Raw genomic sequence first — 20,617 nt, 5'->3', positions numbered from 1 at the left:
TCAGGCAGACAAACTTTCGAAATTACAGTAGTTACAATTTTCAACAACAGATGGCGCTGCGGTCTGGGAAACTCTATAGTACGATATTTTCCACATATCCACCATGCGTAGCAATAATATGGCGTAGTCTCTGAATGAAATTACCCGAAACCTTTGACAACGTGTCTGGCGGAATGGCTTCACATGCAGATGAGATGTACTGCTTCAGCTGTTCAATTGTTTCTGGATTCTGGCGGTACACCTGGTCTTTCAAGTGTCCCCACAGAAAGAAGTCACAGGGGTTCATGTCTGGCGAATAGGGAGGCCAATCCACGCCGCCTCCTGTATGTTTCGGATAGCCCAAAGCAATCACACGATCATCGAAATATTCATTCAGGAAATTAAAGACGTCGGCCGTGCGATGTGGCCGGGCACCATCTTGCATAAACCACGAGGTGTTCGCAGTGTCGTCTAAGGCAGTTTGTACCGCCACAAATTCATGAAGAATGTCCAGATAGCGTGATGCAGTAATCGTTTCTGATCTGAAAAATGGGCCAATGATTCCTTTGGAAGACATGGCGGCCCAGACCAGTACTTTTTGAGGATGCAGGGACGATGGGACTGCAACATGGGGCTTTTCGGTTCCCCATATGCGCCAGTTCTGTTTATTGACGAAGCCGTCCAGGTAAAAATAAGCTTCGTCATTAAACCAAATGCTGCCCACATGCATATCGCCGTCATCAATCCTGTGCACCATATCGTTAGCGAATGTCTCTCGTGCAGCAATGGTAGCGGCGCTGAGGGGTTGCCGCGTTTGAATTTTGTATGGATAGAGGTGTAAACTCTGGCGCATGAGACGATACGTGGACGTTGGCGTCATTTGGACCGCAGCTGCAACACGGCGAACGAAAACCCGAGGCCGCTGTTGGATCACCTGCTGCACTAGCTGCGCGTTGCCCTCTGTGGTTGCCGTACGCGGTCGCCCTACCTTTCCAGCACGTTCATCCGTCACGTTCCCAGTCCGTTGAAATTTTTCAAACAGATCCTTTATTGTATCGCTTTTCGGTCCTTTGGTTACATTAAACCTCCGTTGAAAACTTCGTCTTGTTGCAACAACACTGTGTTCTAGGCGGTGGAATTCCAACACCAGAAAAATCCTCTCTTCTAAGGAATAAACCATGCTGTCCACAGCACACTTGCACGTTGTGAACAGCACACGCTTACAGCAGAAAGACGACGTACAGAATGGCGCACCCACAGACTGCGTTGTCTTCTATATCTTTCACATCACTTGCAGCGCCATCTGTTGTTGAAAATTGTAACTACTGTAATTTCGAAAGTTTGTCCGCCTGAAAATGTACTGTTGTCCCAAGCATATTGCAACAAACGGTGTATTTCTATCGCTGCTCGTTTAGTTTTTATTGCCGTTTCAAATATACCGGTCATTTTTGAAACACCCTGTACGTAATATTCCTAATAGACTCTTCGCCCATGCACTCATTAATCGCGCCCGCTAAGGTGACGATTCCCGTAAGAGTTCGGGCAACCTGTGCGTGTTATCTGTTCTTTCGAGAACAGTTACTATCTTCATATATAGTTAAATGGCAACCCGGCCATTGATTTTCGTCTGTGCGATTGCGCACAGGTTGCTCGAACTCTAACGGAAATGGTCACCTTAGGTACGTGAGTAATGAGTGGATGCGCAAAGTATCTATTAGGAATATTACGTATGTGTAATGTGGACAGTTGGGTATGAGGGTCTCACGGGAAGCTTCAGAATGGTTCAAATGGCTCTGAGCACTATGGGACTTGAGGTCATCAGTCCCCTAGAACTTAGAACTACTTAAACCTAACTAACCTAAGGACATCACACAACACCCAGTCATCACGAGGCAGAGTCACGGGAAGCGTGCAAGGGATAAGTCCCTGCAGTCACGCTGTTTCTCTGTGTCCTCGGTGGCTTAGATGGATGCCGGCAAGGTAACTCAGCGTGTTCCGTCAGAGTGTTAACTGCCCTCTGTAACAAAAAAACTGAGTTAATGGATCAACGACGAACTGAAACGGGTGTCATGCGACGTCCGCCCCGAGCAGATACAAAGAACGAAGACGAACAAAATGAGATATAAGAAGGGAAAAAAAAAGATGGATAAAGCGTCTGCCATGTAAGCAGGAGATCCCGGGTTCGAGTTCCGGTCGGGGCACACATTTGCAGCTGTTACCATCGAGGTATGCTAACAACACCTATCGACAACTCAGGGATTCAATTAATTACCACATAAAATTGCGCTGTAAAAGTCATTTTGTTCGCAACGGGATACAAACCGACGCTTACTGCCGTCACTGGGCGTCACATGAAAGACGTTATGAGCGGTAGTTGTTTGGCCACACTCCAGCTATATGTAGTGAAAACTAAGTGCCGGCCTGTGTGGTCGAGCAGTTCTAGGCGCTTCAGTCTGGAACCGCGCGACCGCTACGGTCGCAGGTTCGAATCCTGCCTCGGGCATGGATGTGTGTGATGTAGGTTTAAGTAGTTCTAAGTTCTAGAGGACTGATGACCTCAGATGGTAAGTCCCATAGTGCTCAGAGCCATTTGAACCTGTTTTATTTTTTTTATTTTTATTTATTTATTTATTTTTTTTAAGTAGGGGATGGCTACCCAAACACCAGAAGATATGTGCCTGAACGACTCGTATGAGGGACAGGCATACCAGGGTTGCGTCCTATCCCCAATGACAAAAAATGACTTTGAAAGCTCGTACTTGGCCAATTTACGTTTTTTTCATTTGCCTACAACAGCGGAGAATCTCTTGCAGCAATAAAATTTTATTTGGATTTAATTCCAAGAGCATATCAGAGTTTTCAGGTTTCTCTGGTCCACAAATGACAAAGCGTTTCACCGCCTCATACGTAGTGAAGTGTCAACGTTTTGTTGCCCCCAGTGGCGCGCCCCGTTGCATCCCTTGGAACCGTGTTAGTGCGGTTAACCCAGGTTGGGGTGTGGAGCAGCTGGCGTTTAAGCACTCGCTAATAGGGGCGGAGCGCGGCGCGGTGCGGCTCGGTGCGGGGCCCCGCAGATGCTGTTTGAGGCGGCGGCGCGCTAATGCAGGCCGTGCTGACGCTGATGCGGCTGGCGCAGAGCCGCTCCCATCACAGCCCCAACCAATATGCTCGCTAATTGCTGTCTGCCGGAGACGTATAAGTAGGGCGCCCTATTAGCACCTGGATCCCTTGAGACCGTCCCAAAGCGGCAAGCCCACTGCCGTGCCGGAACTAATGTAAAAATATATATTAGTTTAGTTTAACTGTAGTTATTTACATGTTATGCGCATCATATTTGTGACATATCACTAAGATGTGCAACGTGTACCAGTGCTACATACTTGATCAGAGAAAATATGGGCACCTGCAGACCATTTCCTCAACTGGAATTTTTCTTTAACAATATTCTGGGATGATATTTGAGTAATGTAATGCAGGCAGATTTTATTGACTCCGAAGTTCATCTGTGGAAGAGGAGTTTATGGTAATACAATAAATTAATAAAACCATAAAAATTAAAAATTACCTGGACAACTTTAGAAGGAAAGAATTATACACAAAAGGAAATTATTAATTATTAATTGCCGGTCGGTATGGCCGAGCGGTTCTAGGCGCTACAGTCTGGAACCGCGCGACCGCTATGGTCGCAGGTTCGAACTCTGCCTCTGGTATGGATGTGTGTGTTGTCCTTAGGTTACTTAGGTTTAAGTAGTTCTAAGTTCTAGGGTACTGCCGACCTGAGAAGTTAAGTCCCATAGTCCTCAGAGACATTTGAACCATTTCGAGTTATTAATTGAAATATTACTTTACCTAATACTGGGTCTATTGTGAGTCATCTATATTGAGTACCTCTGTATACTAGTTCGCTGACTCATACACAGTTCAATGTTCGTAATTATTTTGAAGTTAGATATTTTATCCTTTTAGTTGTCTCCTAATATCGCTTTACATTGACTTATGATCAGTTTTATAACCATCGCAGTTTGTAAAACACAGTTTTTATGGCAACTGCGTAAATGTAAGAATATGTCCAATTAATCCTCTGCTGTTACTGCTGTGTAAATGGATTTTTGTGTTATTTAATTATTCCGACACATAATCTAGGTGACATACAACGATCTTACATAAACTTTGGGGCTGTTACGTATTTAACAATGATTCGGAATTTTAGCAACACCACTTTACGTGGCACCTGAGTCGTGTTGCCGCTGTAGGTAAGAGTATCTAATTATTGTGTGGAGCGGATACCATAGTTCGAGAGATAAGTGTTGAGTCTTACGTTGCTCCTAAAGAAAATAGTACTCAAGTAGAGAGGAGAATTTTAGATGATGAACTACAAATACAAAAAGGCAGTCTATTGAAAACGAAACACACTACACAGCATCAGTTGCGACACCGTTTAATAAGTAGTGAAAGCATTGCAAGACCTGGGATGTTCTACAGCGCGTTCGGTGTAGGCGACCCACAGTCATAATTGCACAGCAAGGGCTCGTTACTTTAGTATGTGATCCGCGTATTACGGTATTCCAGGTACTGCAGTCTTCTCCGAAATAACGGCGTACCTTCTCTATTTCCAGAGCCTCAAGCACTGTTGACAAATCAGCTAAGCACACAGCCGCCAAGTAGTACTCAGCAATTCTCTGTGACTCCAAACACACAGGACGTCCGCTGTTAACACACTGCTAATAAAGGACAAGTACTTGCTTAGAAAATGAAATTTCCACTTTCATTATGCAGCCACTAGTGTGTTCCCAAATTTGTCTTTCGAAATGGCATTCTTTTTGCTGTTCCCAGAATACGTGCATGAAACGGGGTAAAAAAGACTGAATAAAGAGGTCATGCAGCATCTGAGATGAGTAATTTAAATACAGTTACACCCTTTCTACATTTAGTAGTTGTCTGTGTATTAGGAGGAAAACTAATAAGGACCCATAGCTGATAATGAAACAATTTTCTCGGAATCACATACACATTTGTCCTTCACAACTGCTGAAATTCTATGAATGTCCGTCTTTGACTATTCACTACTGAAGAAACATTTTCATTGTACGATATTCCAGTTTATGTGTTGATCAGAAGCACGGTGCAATGTTCCTTCGGACATGTATGCTTTGGAGCATTCTCGGGTAGCCTAACTGCAAGGCGACCACTCGCGATAAGCCGAAAAATGTACGAATACAAATTGTTGACACATGGTTGACGGCATATGGAAGTTTTGGTCTGGCCGTGAATTGTGCGCGTATAGCCTAATGGTTCGCCGACACGGTAGATAAGCGTGTTTGGTGACAGGGCTGGTCGCTCTCATAAAAAAAACTAAATGCAACAAACAATAACGAATATGAATTTAAAAAGAAAAATAAGTGGAAGGCGACCGCCAGGCACTGAGGACGAGAGGGACTTAAGCTGCGTCCAAAAGCAAGGCAGAGACAGCTTAACTGCAACGTTTGTTACAATCGAGAAGGATTACTTGGTAGAGTTTGAGGTACAGCAAGGGGGATGCCGCCAAATCACAAGCACTTGCGGACACTTGAGTTTAGCACATGTAGTCCTGTTGTTAGTGAGTGGGTTTACTGTTGGATGGCTGCTTTCATGACAACTCAGAAATGCAGACATATACTTGAAGTATGCCTATGGATGTACAATTTGCTGGCGAGATTGCGGCCACTGCTGGGAAATGCCTCTACAAGGAACAGCGTAGCATGGAGACAGGAGTTTACAACGCCCTCAGTGGCACTGTAGCGAGAAGGAAGCGACTCTGCAGTACTTCTCTGGTTTCTGTATCACTAATCTGGTGTCTGGCTGCTTCGGTAAGTCCCTCGTCTCACAGTAGTAGCGCTCAGGCGCCAGGTTCAATGTAGGTGATCCTGCTGGAGTGTTTCGGGATGCCAGTTGTTAAATTTCAGCAACGATTTGTACTATACTCGTTTTAATAAAGAAAATATTTTGACACACACATCACCGAATTTGCAATATGGCGGCTCTGGGCTACGCCGTTATTCAACCCTTTACAACATATTAACACCTTTCTGACTTTCCATGATCGCGATACACACTGTCCACGACACGTGGCATTCACTGATAACTAATACCTTCACTTTATATATTGTTTAGCAGCTGAACTATTTACTCGCGACCGTTCTTTTAGCGCTGTCCCGGTTACTCGACCGTGCGTTTTGAGTGGTGCCTCGCTACTAACTCAACCTGTCTTCCCGACGGACAAGAGAGGCCCCACCTGTCTCCCTCAGCCAATAAGGGCACTTCGCTCGTTTCCTACATACACATATGTCTTCAAACTTTCAGCCAACGGGCGTTCAGATTGCTGTTTCTAGGCGGATCTGACTTCATGGTTCAAATGGCTCTGAGCACTATGGGACTTAACTTCTCAGGTCAGCAGTCCCCTAGAACTTACAAGGGAACCTCCCCATCGCACCCCTCCTCAGATTTAGTTATAAGTTGGCACAGTGGATAGGCCTTGAAAACTGAACACAGATCAATCGAGAAAACTGGAAGAAGTTGTGTGGAACTATGAAAAAAATATGCGAAATATACAAACTGAGTAGTCCATGGGCAAGATGGGTAACATTGAGGACCGTGTCAGCACAGGAGCGCCGTGGTCCAGTGGTTAGAGTGAGCAGCTGCGGAACGAGGGGTCCTTGCTTGAAGTCTTTCCTCGAGTGAAAATTTTAATTTCTTTACTTTCGCGAAGTTATGATCTGTCCGTTCGTGCATTGACGTCTCTGTTCACTGTAATAAGTTTAGTGTCTGTGTTTTGCGACCGCACCGCAAAACCGTGCGATTAGTAGACGAAAGGACGTGCCTCTCCAATGGGAACCGAAAACATTTGATCGCAAGGTCATAGGTCAACCGATTCCTCCACAGGAAAACACGTCTGATATATTCTATACGACACTGGTGACGGCATGTGCAACACATGACAGGAATATGTTGTCGACCCACCTAGCTTGCACACTTGACGAATGGGTAAAAAGATTCTTCTACCTTGCCTGATTTAGGTTTTCTTGTGTATGTGATAATCACTCCCAAAAAGTGATGAAAACATAAGAGTTTGTCAGATAATAATTGTCTGAAAATAAAAAATTTAACTTTTCTCTCGAGAGAAGACTTGAACCAAGGACCTCTCGCTCCGCAGCTGCTCACGCTAACCACGGGAACACGGCGCTCCTGAGCTCATACTGTCGTTGAAGTTGCCTATCTTGCCATGGACTACTCAATATGGACTACTTCTTCCTGTTTTCTCGATTGATCTGTATTCATTTTTTCAAGGTCTATCCACTGTGCCAACTTATAACCAAATCTGAGGGGGGTGCGATGGGGAGGTTCCCTTGTTAGAACTACTTAAACCTAATTAACCTAAGGACATCACACACATCCATGCCCGAGGCAGGATTCGAACCTGCGACCGTAGCGGTCGCGCGGTTCCAGCCTGTAGCGCCTAGAACCGCTCGGCCACTCTGGCCGGCAATCTGACGTCATGTTTGTGGACATTGTGACGGAAGTTTGTCTCGGAATACTGTCTCAGATTGTAAGATCCTACTCCAGAATAGTCGGATCTTGTCCCTACTAAGGTTGCACAACGTTGCCTCCTATGATTTCATCACTAATACTCCTTGCTTATGCTTAATTGTCAAATGTACATGTAGCCTGGCTGCTACTGAGACTTTCGATCGCATAAATGTTCGTAATACTTGGCTTAAACACGTGAAGGGAGTGCACGTATGCATTACAAATTCTCGGGTCACATGTCAGTCACCGCAGTATCGGGAATTTTCACCCTTATATAAGAACTGGGAGATGCTATTATTGGGTGGGATTGCAAATTGAACCCATCAATGATAAAGTCAAAGCGATGGAAAATTCAGTGCCCCGGAGGACAGCGAGGGGGCAACAACTAACAAAACCGCAAAGTTGAAGCAGCCAAATAACTGTCTATAGAATAGTAGATAATGGATCAGACAGACAATAATACGTCAGTCAGGGTGCAACTTGAACAGAAAATACAATAATATGACACTGCAGTACCTGTGTTGTTCAGTAATTCGGCGAAAAGTTCCTTCGTACATGCATGCATATGCGAAGAAATAGGCACCGAGGCGACCACAGCTCTTATTAAATACAATATATGTATTCGCAGTTGCGAATATGAACAATCGTCAGCAGTATAATGGAATGACAATGAAAATTTGTGCTGGACCCGCACAAGACTCGGGTATCCCACTTATAGCGAGCAGTCACCTTACCATTAGGCTATCCGCGCTCGACTCACGGCCAGATCGAAACTTCCATATGTCGTCAACCACGTATCAACAGCCTGTACTCGCATTTTCGTTATATACTTTCACGTACAGGGGAGACGCTTTAATTGAAAGCCGCTTGCCTCCCGTCGGCGGTTAAATACGATATTGCCGTACTTATGGTGTTCAGAAACACGATCCAAAATTCCTTCGGACACGCATGGATAAATGAAGGTAGTCCATATTCGTATCTGCGACTCTATTTCACCTAGGCCAAGAAAATAGTGTACAAACAATGGACAGACAGAGACTGGACCGTCAGTAGTCAATGAGTAGAGGAGAAAACAGAGAAGAGACAGTGATGGGATGTGAGCGGGCAGTCGGAGGAATCAGGAGAAACAGTGAATTTGTCTGATCGAGGCGTGCTAAGCCGTTGTCGACTCAGCCTTCAGACTTTGGGTCAGATCCCTGCAGTCATTCTGGTGTCTACCAACATTTTGTGCTAGGATTTTTAAGCGTTCGATTGCATTTCTTTGTCGACCTCTATCTCTAAATATTACTCAAACACTTTTTTTTCCGAGATAGTTACTGCAGTCGCTAGGGAATTGTTCACAACACCACTATTTCGGTCACTGAGCGCTCTGTACCTGGGGGATTAAGTCAGCCAGCATGGAAGATGGACCAAATTAAGCAACTCAGGACATCGCCGCAAATCTGCGTAACACGAAACATAAAAGTTTTCGGTTATCAACTTTTCCTTTATTAATTCAATTTCTTTAATTTCCTGACATTTTTGTTCCAAGAATGGAGCTGTCTCATTTTTGATCGAGTGTCAGTTTCCCAACTCAGTGCCAGATTTAGGCACGAAACTGATTATGGCACATTGTATAAATAGTCAGATGCAGCAGTGGAATATTTATTTCCAGATATATTTTAATCATCTAGGAATCCGAAATAATTTAATCTACAAAAATGAAGAATGTGCCATACCTGTCATAATTATGAACTCAGTTCTCACATTTTACCCTCTCTTTATAAGTAACAAGGCTAATCATCTTCTGATTAATAGATTTAGCAACGAAGATGGTTATGGAAGAATAAATAACTAAAGAAGTCTACTGCTACTGCGCGAGGTTCATTTCATGGAAAATTGGTTAGTCTGATACTTCCTGGGAAATTTCAGGCCACCCACAAAAATGATCAATCTGTGTTCAATATTCACAATTTTCCAATCTTTTAGATTTTTATTGTGTCCCTTTCTTTCCTCATTGGAGACTGAACGTTCTTTGAAGTACTGTATCACAGACACCATGGTATTAATTGGTATGCCTAGTGCTCTCTAGGGACACAAAAAAACCCCTGGGTAAAACAGTGTTCACTCACATGCAGATACGGAATTAAGGGTAAGGAGGAGGAGGTGGGGAAAGTGTTCTTACCGCCAGCCTCCCACCCCACCCCCTCCACGGTGAAAATTAGATATTTCGCTAAACACGTTTTTACTTTTGCGTACGTCAATTTCCAAGATTCTCGGTTAACTTTCGGAGAATCAGGTGGCAGAACAACTAAGGGTTCTCAAAATGAGTATAAGTTCTAGAAAATTACATGGCATATTTTACATAGGATACTTTTCAGTTGATTGAATTTTTCCCACGTTGATGGGTTTGGGGCGAGGTCCAGCTGCAGAATATGTTACAAAAATGAATAGCCGCCAATTCAAAAGCTGATCATGCTTGCTGTCATCAACACACCCGACAAAGTTCGTGAGTCCACCGGTAGAAGCAGTGAACAGTTACAAGCTGAGTAATGCAATACAGATTAGAGAAGACCCGTACTTACAAGGAACCCCTTCAGTGCGAGATCACAAGTTCAATCATTGGTAAGGATTATTTGAAAGTGTTGTTTTAACAATTCTTATACAGGAAAAATATTAACTGCTAATGAAACACCATGTGCATCAGGAGGGCGACAGGAAATGAGTGTCTGGGAGGTGCAGATCATCCCTCTATGGAATGTATATATTACAGTTCACAAAATAGACAGTGTCGATATTCAAGAAATATTAAAAACAAACTATTAACTTGCATCATGAACACCGAATGAAAATTGGCGCGCCAAAGTGATCACAAACGTTCACACCAACAAGACCGAAGGCCTTGGAACTACAGACAATGCAGAACGCTCAGCTAGGTATCCTCATTAAAGAATGCATATAGAATCACAGTGGTGTAAATGGATGAGGAGAACGGATAGAATGTGATGGTATGCAACCGAATGTGAAACATCCTCTCGTGGAGTTTATCGAGAAACTGACTATCCTTTAAGGCGTAGCTGCAGATAGTGTGATTATATATTTTTTTATAAGCACGGGAAAAACAAACATCCAGTGGCTGAATTTGTCCAGTGGTTCCAGCTGGTATGAAGTGCAATGTCACACACTTCCTTCAGAACGAAAGTTTTGCTATAAAGGAGTATGGTTTATATACACTGAAATTTAGCAGAAGCGAGTTTTTTTGGAATAGCTGCTGGCCGAAAACAGTTCTCATATCATAGTTTAGTTCTCTTACTATGTTTTCTCCACTCTTGGTTGCGGTGACGTAAATATTCCATACTACCCCTTCAAGATCATGCACACGAGAGAGAGTAGTAGGAAGCAGAACACCTCCAACTTTTCGCGGTACAGTAAATAACTTTCCAACCAATTTGCCATCCAGATTAACAATCGACATAATTGTTTATGAATGTGTTAACGCACAATGTTATTTGGTCTTGATACAACTCTATTAGTACCTCTAATTTCCAGGATTCCAATCACATGCATTTCCTCTTCCAATTCCGGTTGGTCGAAGTTTCTTACTGAACGATGGTATAAGTTTGTTTATCTGTTTATCTCATTTACAAGTTTTTGGGCTGAATCTGAAGTTCGTTTGAAATTTCGTTACCTTACGTCCTCCACTTCTGTAGCACTGTTTGAATTTATGCAACCACCCACTGTTTCTCTTGAAATCATTGTAATCCATGGCGCGCGTGATTTTGTCCATAACGTAGTAAGTCACTATCATGCACGTCCTGCAAGTAGTATCGAGCTTCCATGAAACGTGCAAATACCAGTATTTCTAACAAGTGCGGCTTCTTCTTCTTTTAATATACATAGTTCTTCTTATGCACTACACGGTCATACTCCCGCGGACTTAATCGAAATCTGTGAATACCTTCCATGTACGTAATTTTGTTTAGTACCTGTCCTTGGTCAATTATTGTCGTTTACTTCGTTCCACTGGAGACGGAATTTGTGGCTCTGTGTCCGACACGTTTGATGAATTACATGTTTCCACACCTGTTTCAGGTATCACTTGTTAAACACGTATCGTCATCATTCTACTCGTCATGTTGTTGTTCGCACAGTCGGGCGTGTACGAAACCATACATTCCAATAACCCATCTTGCAGAAACGCTAGTATTCCATCCGCAACTTCTTCCTCGCTCTGCGAAATTCATTGGGTTCCTTTCTAACAAAATGTTAACTTCGGCACCTGTTGCTGTAGATATGGTTGCTGTAGATATGATGCAACGTTTGCATAGTTTATCGTTGGCATTGCTCTGCTTTGCATCAACATCACGAGCACTATAGTAACGTTGTGAGTTACTCGCCGACTTAGCAGTTCCACTACGCTCCGTAGCCTCATGCTGTGCTCATCATTGGATACGTCCTGTCCCGCCCCTCTTTCCATTGTCGGTCAATATTGTGGTTGCATGGTAGACAATACGTAGGGCGACGAATGCCGTGAACATCAATGGCCTTTTACGACCTCATCGTGAATGGATTCCTTGTTAAATACGTCAGAAAGGCTTTCTCGAACTTATGCAGAAACGCCGGGGAAAAAAATCTGAATTATCCCTATTTACGCGCTCTCTTGTCCATCGTCTACAGACCTGTTTTCATAATCGCCACGCTGAGTGACACTGAATTTGGTGACATTATATTGCGTAAGTTACGATTTTGTCAAAGTGGTTCCACCTTGTCGTTCTTCAATCAATTTCATGCGATGTGTAATTTTGAAATTTACAGAATTGCAATTTGTTGGATGACAGGCTAGAGTAATGTGCTACCAAATGTCATTAACAATTTGTCATTGTCATATTACAATTGTTATATATTTTACTCTTCTTATTATTAGTAGGCCTACTCTTCTAGGCAACCGTGGGACGTTAGAATGAAGCGTGACGGCAAGCTATTTTTACATAGGGAGGTGGAACAGTATTAAACCGTGACACCCCTCCATAGGACCAAACGTTGAACTTGCACTGTTTGGACTATCTGGTCCCATGTATGGGGGAACGGGCTTACTTGACAGCGGGAATACGCGGTAGAAATTGGTGGCAGGGACGTCTCAGGGCAATCACATAGACTTAAAATTTTTAGTTGTGAGACCACGGACACGTCCTATGCATCATGGGAGAGCTTAATCATCATAAGGCCCGATCTGTGAATAACACACAGCGCACGACATAAGCATCTATGTGGGGTTCTTAGTCTCTGAGGCCTTTGAACTCCTAACCGCCTTGAGCCCATGAAGAGGAGGACTAATCGGCTTTCTTTTGGCTTCCACCATTCGGGTTAGATTGCAAACAAAGCCATAAGAGGATGGAACCAGTCCCTGCTCTGAGTCTAGCGTAATATAACACACAGTTTGTGCAAGCTGATCATTCTACCACAATCCTCAAAACAGTGACCGGTATTTGCATGCAACTAGCCGTCACCCACTCGACCAAAACATTGGGACCATAAGATCGCTGGACGGAAAAGTGTGTAGCATTTCGTAAAGCATGAAAGGTGGCTGTTTCGTAAGTAGCAGCTTTCATACATCGTATAACTGCTCCACCCTCGACATGAACATCGGTTCCCACTAGGTCAGGCTCATCCAAGAACTGCGCCCGGAGCGCGCGTCCGCACCTCGCGGGCGGAAGGCAGTGTAGTTCAGTGCCCCGTACGTGACCGTGTGTCGCTAGTGTCGCCATAGGAGCGAGAGAGACAGCTGCGAGGCGAGTGAGACCGTACAGCACTGCTCTGAGCTGGACTGTCCCGCGGTCAGATCCAACGTAAACAATATAAAGGAGGAAGAGCAGCTCTGTAAAAGTGGTCGATGAGCGGTAAAACAAGCAAACCATTTACTGTTTAAGTAACAATTAATGTTCTTGTGGCAGAATTACTACACAAAGCTTTAGAAAACAATATCCAAAACAAGAATCGAAGAACAATTTAGTAGTTTTCAGACACACAGGTTGCTTCTATTAGTATTGCACATGCACACTCCTCATATGTACAGTAGGCATCTTCTGAAAGATATATCAATTTCTTAAATAAACTAGTGTCATATATCGAGGTAGCCGCGCGGTATAAGGCGTCTTGTCAAGTTTCGCGCAGCTTCCCCTGTCGGAGGTTCGAGTCCTCCTTCGGGCATGGGTGTGTGTGTTATCCTTAGTGTAAGTTATTTTTAGTTAAATTAAGTAGTGTGTAAGCCTAGGGACCGATGACCTCAGCAGTTTGGTCCCATAGGAACTTACCACAAAAAAGTGTCATAAATACTATATTTTAGAAATAATTTTACGAAACGGATATAGAGTCATATTCTTACTGTTAGTAGCTGCAAGTAAATATTTTTTCTTGTACTTCGTACTACAGCTTTTTTGTATCCCTTTTAAGACTTTGGATATCAGATCCTCAGTTTGCTGTTCGGGCGCAATAATTTTAATTCACCAAGTTTGAAAACTTACTGAAAAATAGAATTAAGGTTGTAAAAGATCTTTAATCCTTACAATCAACGTTCTTAAAGAAGACAATATTTTACACGTTTTCCTTTTTCGAGGATATGAATTTGTCTAGGTTTGGTGCAATATTCCGAGAAACTGCTAACCCCGTAGAATCAGTCAAATTTTTATCGCTAAGTAGTGAACGGTTCTTTGCTTTAGCAAGCTTTAAATGAAAAAAAAACACTCACCAATATACGTGGAACCAAACATTGTGTAACAGTTCTGACACTAAATGTACCTGGGTTTTCTCTTTTGATGCTAGTCAGTTGTCAAGTTGAGCATTCTAAAGCATTATGTCACGGTGAAAATACTAAATTAATTAATTTTTCTCTCTTAACAACATGAGGGCAGGGTGGGTTCTTCCATGGCTCGGGTATGAGGTAGAATGAAACAGCATTTTTGCATAAGATAACTTTTATTGAAGATTTGTACAACTGTTTCCTTACTCGATGTTCTGGCTCGGAGAACGGCAGCTGTGTCGTTTGCGAGGCCTTCTGCTGCGGCAGCGGCGGCGTCCGATTACGCGTGGCAGTGTGTATCTCGTGTCGCCGTCTGGCCCAGTTGACTGGAAACGTGCAGCGCGAGGTGGCCCGTTTAATTATTGCGAGTGAAGTCGTGCATCGGATGGTGATACCTTGGATGTGGCGTCCCAGAGTTTCTCTTCTCTAAGCGGCCGCGTGTGTTGTGCGTCGGCCAGTGGAGCGGCGCGGCGGGGGAAGGCCAGTGTCCCGGACTCGAACAACGGACTCCCGCTTCCCAGTCTTCGGCTGTCAGCTTTTCATCCCAGCTCACAGGTGACTGCTGGTGTGAGGCCGTCTCCTTCCTGTCCTCACGAGTCACACGGGTACGTAAAAATCAGACTTCAAATACATTTTAACTTCTGTCTTCTGGCGCAGAGGCTGTTGCTTGCTATTCCATTACAGCGGCGGACTTGGTGCGTCTGTCCATGATGTAGTCTCTTCTTGCATGATGGTCTTCAGCACCGAAGCTGACTGAAAACTACTGCTACTCTTCTCTTTTTTTCTCCCTTCGTCTGTCGGGCCCACTGTGTCTCGCGTATTTATTCACTTCAGTTTACTGGAGGTGAACGACTTCACGGTCATTGCCTCTTCTGTCACGTTGAAAAGCTTGTCGAAGAATCTTCTTAACATCGGTCATTGGCTCTTAGAATGTAGGCGCGGGCCTTTGATCACATGTGACGACTGAGAAACACGTGAGCCGGTCGGGCGATGCCCTGACGGCTGAATCGACAGCGTCCGCTTATGTGGAACTTGCTGACTTCACGGTCATTGTCTCTTCTGCGCTGCTGCTCTGCCCGCTGTTTGCCAATATGAAACTCTCTAAGCTAAACCAAGTTTTTCATTTATATTCTGATTTCTACTTCACTTTGGCTTGGCTCTGAGCGCAATGGGACTTAACATCTATGGTCATCAGTCCCCTAGAACTTAGGACTACTTAAACCTAACCAACCTAAGGACAGCACACAACACCCAGCCATCACGAGGCAGAGAAAATCCCTGACCCCGCCGGGAATCGAATCCAGGAACCCGGGTGTGGGAAGCGAGAACGCTACCGCACGACCACGAGATGCGGGCTACTTCACTTTGATTTCATTAATTTATTTACTTAAGTACCACTCAACATTCCTCCACCCTACGGAGAAATTCGCCCTCGAATTTACCACTCAACATTCCTCCAGTCTTCACACGGCAAAAGCACTAACACAAGCAATGAAAACTCTCGACTTAGAAGATTACACACGCTTCACATTAAGTATGTTGAGATCACTTTACTAAAGCAATGTACGCTGATGAATCACATAGTTCACACATAAAACGTTATAATAAGTGTAACAAATCTTGATGATAATGAATAAACAAAAATAGATTTTTCACTTAGAAAATTACATAGCAACACCTGTTTAATCTACCCTATACTAATGCAAGAATATCTGTTCTACAGTATTGTTTATTTTAACATGAGACTGTTTAATAAATATTGAAGTACAATAAACAAAATTAGTACACTAATGCTCAAAAGTAACCACTGAAGTACACCAGTTAATAGTGTGGTATCTAGTTAACAGGGATTTGATGAAGTGGTATATTATTATTTGGCTTATTTTTTTGTCTTAAATAAAAGAAAACTGTACAAAGCAGAAACACCAACACAAAGGTTCCAGATATACCCGTTCCTAGCATTATAATTTTAGTTTTGTGTTCACTTTTTAATTTTAAGACACGTTGCATCATAACATTGGCATCAATTTTGCCTTGCTGTGCGTTTATGAACATGTCTAATGACTTTAGAAGGGAACTGTCGAGGGAGTAATTGAGGTAGGACAGGAAAGTTCAGCTCGTTGTGTGCACGCAATGCAATTACGAACGTACTGCGCAACATCCTGCTTTCTGGTTTGCCACCAAAATCGCTCTGCTACACGTCTTTCGATTGTCCGCTGTCCACCGTGTCCTGCAAGGATATGATCGTGGGCCTCTGCCATTATTTCTTGTTTCAGGTGTTGGGGAGCAACAATTCGCGGTCCAAGTTTTGTTTTACGGCATAATACACCATCTTCAAAGCAAAATTGTTTTTGAGTTGCGTATTTTTTGCATTCTGTATCCTCATCTTGTGCCTTTCTCCAGTCCTCAGTATCTCAGTCTGTTGCTTCCAAAAGTGCTATTTTCCGACTTAGACAATCTGCATTCGTATGTTTTTTGCCTGGTTTATCGATAACTTCGAAATCCATTTCGGAAAGACATAGGGCCCAACGGGTGAGACGACTAGATGGATCCTTTAACCCAAGCAACCATTTTAAACCTGCGCGGTCTGTAATAACCTTGAATTTCCTACCATACAAGTATCATTTAAAGTATTTGATGCCATAAATAACACTTAACAATTCTTTCTCCGTTGAGGAATAATTTCTTTCTGCCGTTGTTAGTTGTCTCGAAGCGTAGGCTATGGGGTGTTCCGCGCCATTAATATTCCAACTCTAAACAACTCCTACTGAATGACCACTTGCGTCACAGGATAAAATAAATTATTTATTATAATCTGGGTTGGCTAATACTGGACTGTATGTTAACTTATCTTTAAGGGTTTGAAATGCTGATTCACAATCTTCAGACCAATGAAATTTTGCACCCTTTTTCAATAATTGGGTTAAGGGTCGGGCAATTTCAACAAAATTTTGAACATATTTTCGGTAATACGATGCGAGACCAATGAAACTTTGTACTTCCTTAACGCGTTGTGGTGTTGGGAAATCCTTAACTGCCGAAATTAATCGAGGATCTGTTTTAATTCCTTTTTCACTAATGACATGCCCTAAGTATGTAACCTCTGTCAATGCAAAACTATATTTTTCCATATTTAATGTTTATTTAGCTTTTCTAAGTATCTGAAATACATTACGCAAACGCACAGCATGTTCATTAATGTCTTTGGAGAATACAGTAATATCGTCTAGATATACACAACATTGCTGAGTTTTGAGTCCTCGCAATACTCCATCGAGTAGTCTTTGAAAAGTTGCTGGTGCATTTTTTAAACCGAAAGGCATTCTTTTAAATTGCCATTGGCCTCCAGGGGTAGAAAATGCTGTTTTATGCCTATCTTCAGGTGCAACTTCCAATTGATGATATCCGCTACGTAAATCGATTGTTGAAAAGTATTTACTGTTAACCAAACTGTCAACGATATCTGTAATAATGCCGGCCGCGGTGGTCTAGCGGTTCTAGGCGCTCAGTCCGGATCTGCCCGACTGCAACGGTCGCAGGTTCGAATCCTGCCTCGGGCATGGATGTGTGTGATGTCCTTAGGTTAGTTAGGTTTAAGTAGTTCTAAGTTCTAGGGGACTGATGACCACAGATGTTAAGTCCCTTAGTGCACAGAGCCATTTTATCTGTAATGTTTGGAAGAGGATAAACATCTGAGATTGTTTATTTGTTAAGGTGTCTGTAGTCACAACAAAATCTATATCGTTTCGTACCGTCGGGAGACTTCTTTGGAATAATTACAATATTTGAATTATAAGGCGAATCAGAATATTCTATAATTCCATCTTTTAGATGCTGTTCTAAAAATTCATCCAGTAGTGGCTGTAAGTGATGTGGAACTCTATAAGGCTTCCTATAAACTGGGGGGCTATTTCCTGTTGGGATCCTATGCTGTGTGATATCTGTTGCTGGCAATGGACCTTCTGCATTAAATAAATCTTGGAACTCAACTAAAATTGCTTCTATCGTGTCTCTGTCATTTCCATTCAAATGCTCAATCTTCTGGCGTAATGCGGTTTTATAGGCGTCTGGTTTCTGACCATCAGTAATATCTGACCAAATGAAATCTTCTTCTTCAAAAGTACTGACTGTAGCTACTAATATTCCCTTATGCAGCTCTTTGTCCTCCACTCCGAAATTGTCAATATGTACCGGTACTTTTCTTTCTCCCTCAACGTCTTGAACCCGTACAACACTTCTACGTACAAAACAATGTGATACATCTAATTTCTCATTTTCCTCTAATGGCTCTATTAGACACACTGTATCTGTAGGTACCTCGGGGTCAACGGTCATCCAGAAAAGTTTTCCTGAGCCAAATGGTATCTTATCCCGCTAATCTACCTTCAAGGACGTTGCACGCAGTGTATTTGATTTCGCCTTCCGGTTGGGGAAATCTTGCGGCAGCGGGCCCTTTCCAACGGTGTCACCTAGCTGAAACACTATTCCGCAAATTTCTACAGTTTGCTGTCTGAGGTCGATTTTAGCGTGATATTTATTCAAGAAATCCAACCCTAGGATCACGTCGTACCCGTCAGTTACCTTTGTTACCACTTCGACATCTTCTTGAAATTGTACACCATGAATATAGAAAATCAATGATGTACATCCTAATGACTTCACTCTACCTCCTCCTACTCCACTGAATCTATACCTTGGAGAGTCATATTTCTTTTCTCCAATACATTCATTACTCACTATTGATACGTTTGCGCCTGTATCCACCAGTATCTTTGCCTCTTTATCCTGTATGGTAGAAGATAATCAGCATTCCGCCTTCACATTCGCCTTAATGGCATGAAATTTTATTGGGAACCCCTGGCGGCGGCTCCGACATTCCAGTTTGAGTTTAACTGATTTCTATTTCCAAAAACTTTCTTAGACCTGCATTCCTTGAATGTGTGACCTATTCTTTGACAATTAGTGCATTGAGGTTGTCAGCAGTTTTTTGCTATATGTCCCTGTCGATCGCACATAAAACATCGTACTCCTGCTGAAAATACATTTCGCTTCTCCTTGTATCTGGTGGCAATGTCTATTTCTTCGAAAGCCGTCGCCACAGATACAGCTTCTGCTAAATTTTTAGGAAACTCTGCCCTGACACGACGGGACGTTTCAGGAGGTAACCCACGTAAAAATCTATCCAGAGCTCTATGTTCTGCCTCTTGTAAAATAACTTTATTTGCTTCATCACTAGTTGTCAACTGATAGGTGTTAATATTAACTTTTCTAATCCTATCTACAAAACTTTCTAACGACTCGTTTTGCCTCTGAGTGATAGTGTTTAACTGTTCTCGAAGAAGAATGATTTTTTCAGAGTTTCATGTAGAAATTAGGCTAAATCATGGTACGTGCTGTTCATACTATTAGAAATCGGTCGTATTGGATGGTTAGGTTTATGAATTTTAAATTGGGACCGTAGTTTTGGGGGATGAGAGTTCATGTTGATAAGCATTTTCTTCTCAAAAGGTTTGATTAGAAATTTTGAGTTATTCATAGGTGCCCTGACTTCTTTTTGTAATTCTGGAGTTGGATCCTCATGCCGTTCCGAAATATTATTCTCGATAAAAAAATCTATGGTGTTAGAAATATATTCAGAATTGTAGGCAATAGCTAAAGAGCAACCTTTGTCAGACTTAGTTATTAGAGTAGCAGCTTCTTTAAGTTTATTATTAATGGATTTAACCAACTTCCTATAGTTATGCATAACATTATGAAGAGAGGCTGTGTATTTACTGAAAATGTTCGTGGCATATGGATTGTCAAGTACAACCAAAAAGATAACAATAAGTCAAAAAGGTAGGGATTCAAGGTAACTGTATAAGTTAACACCCAGAGTTTGTCAAGAACCTCAAAGAGATCATTAGGTAGCGTTTGACTGAAACAGTGGAACAAAATATGCTAGAAGACGAGTAAGTAGCTCTTGGAGATGGAATGGTGAACGCAGTGCATGATAAAAGAGGCAATAAAAGTACGAAGGAAACCCTTGGAAAACGTGAGACATTAAATTCAATGGACGAAAACAAGAAACTTCATCAAAGCACGTAGATAAAATGAGATATGGGTATATAAAAAAAATGAGATCGACACAAAGTGCAATATGGTAAAGCAAGAATACCGACAGTAAAATTGCAAGATTGTGCAAGCATTTATTGAAAATTAAATATAAGATACCCTTTCGAGGAGAAAGAAGCAGCTGTGTGAGTAGGGCGGAAGTTGGAGGGAATATATAGGAATGTTGGCTATACAAACGAAGTCGTA

Source organism: Schistocerca nitens, chromosome 6 (genome assembly GCF_023898315.1).
Source record: "Schistocerca nitens isolate TAMUIC-IGC-003100 chromosome 6, iqSchNite1.1, whole genome shotgun sequence".
NCBI classification, from domain to species: Eukaryota; Metazoa; Arthropoda; class Insecta; order Orthoptera; family Acrididae; genus Schistocerca; species Schistocerca nitens.
This window is presented reverse-complemented; position numbering follows the sequence as displayed.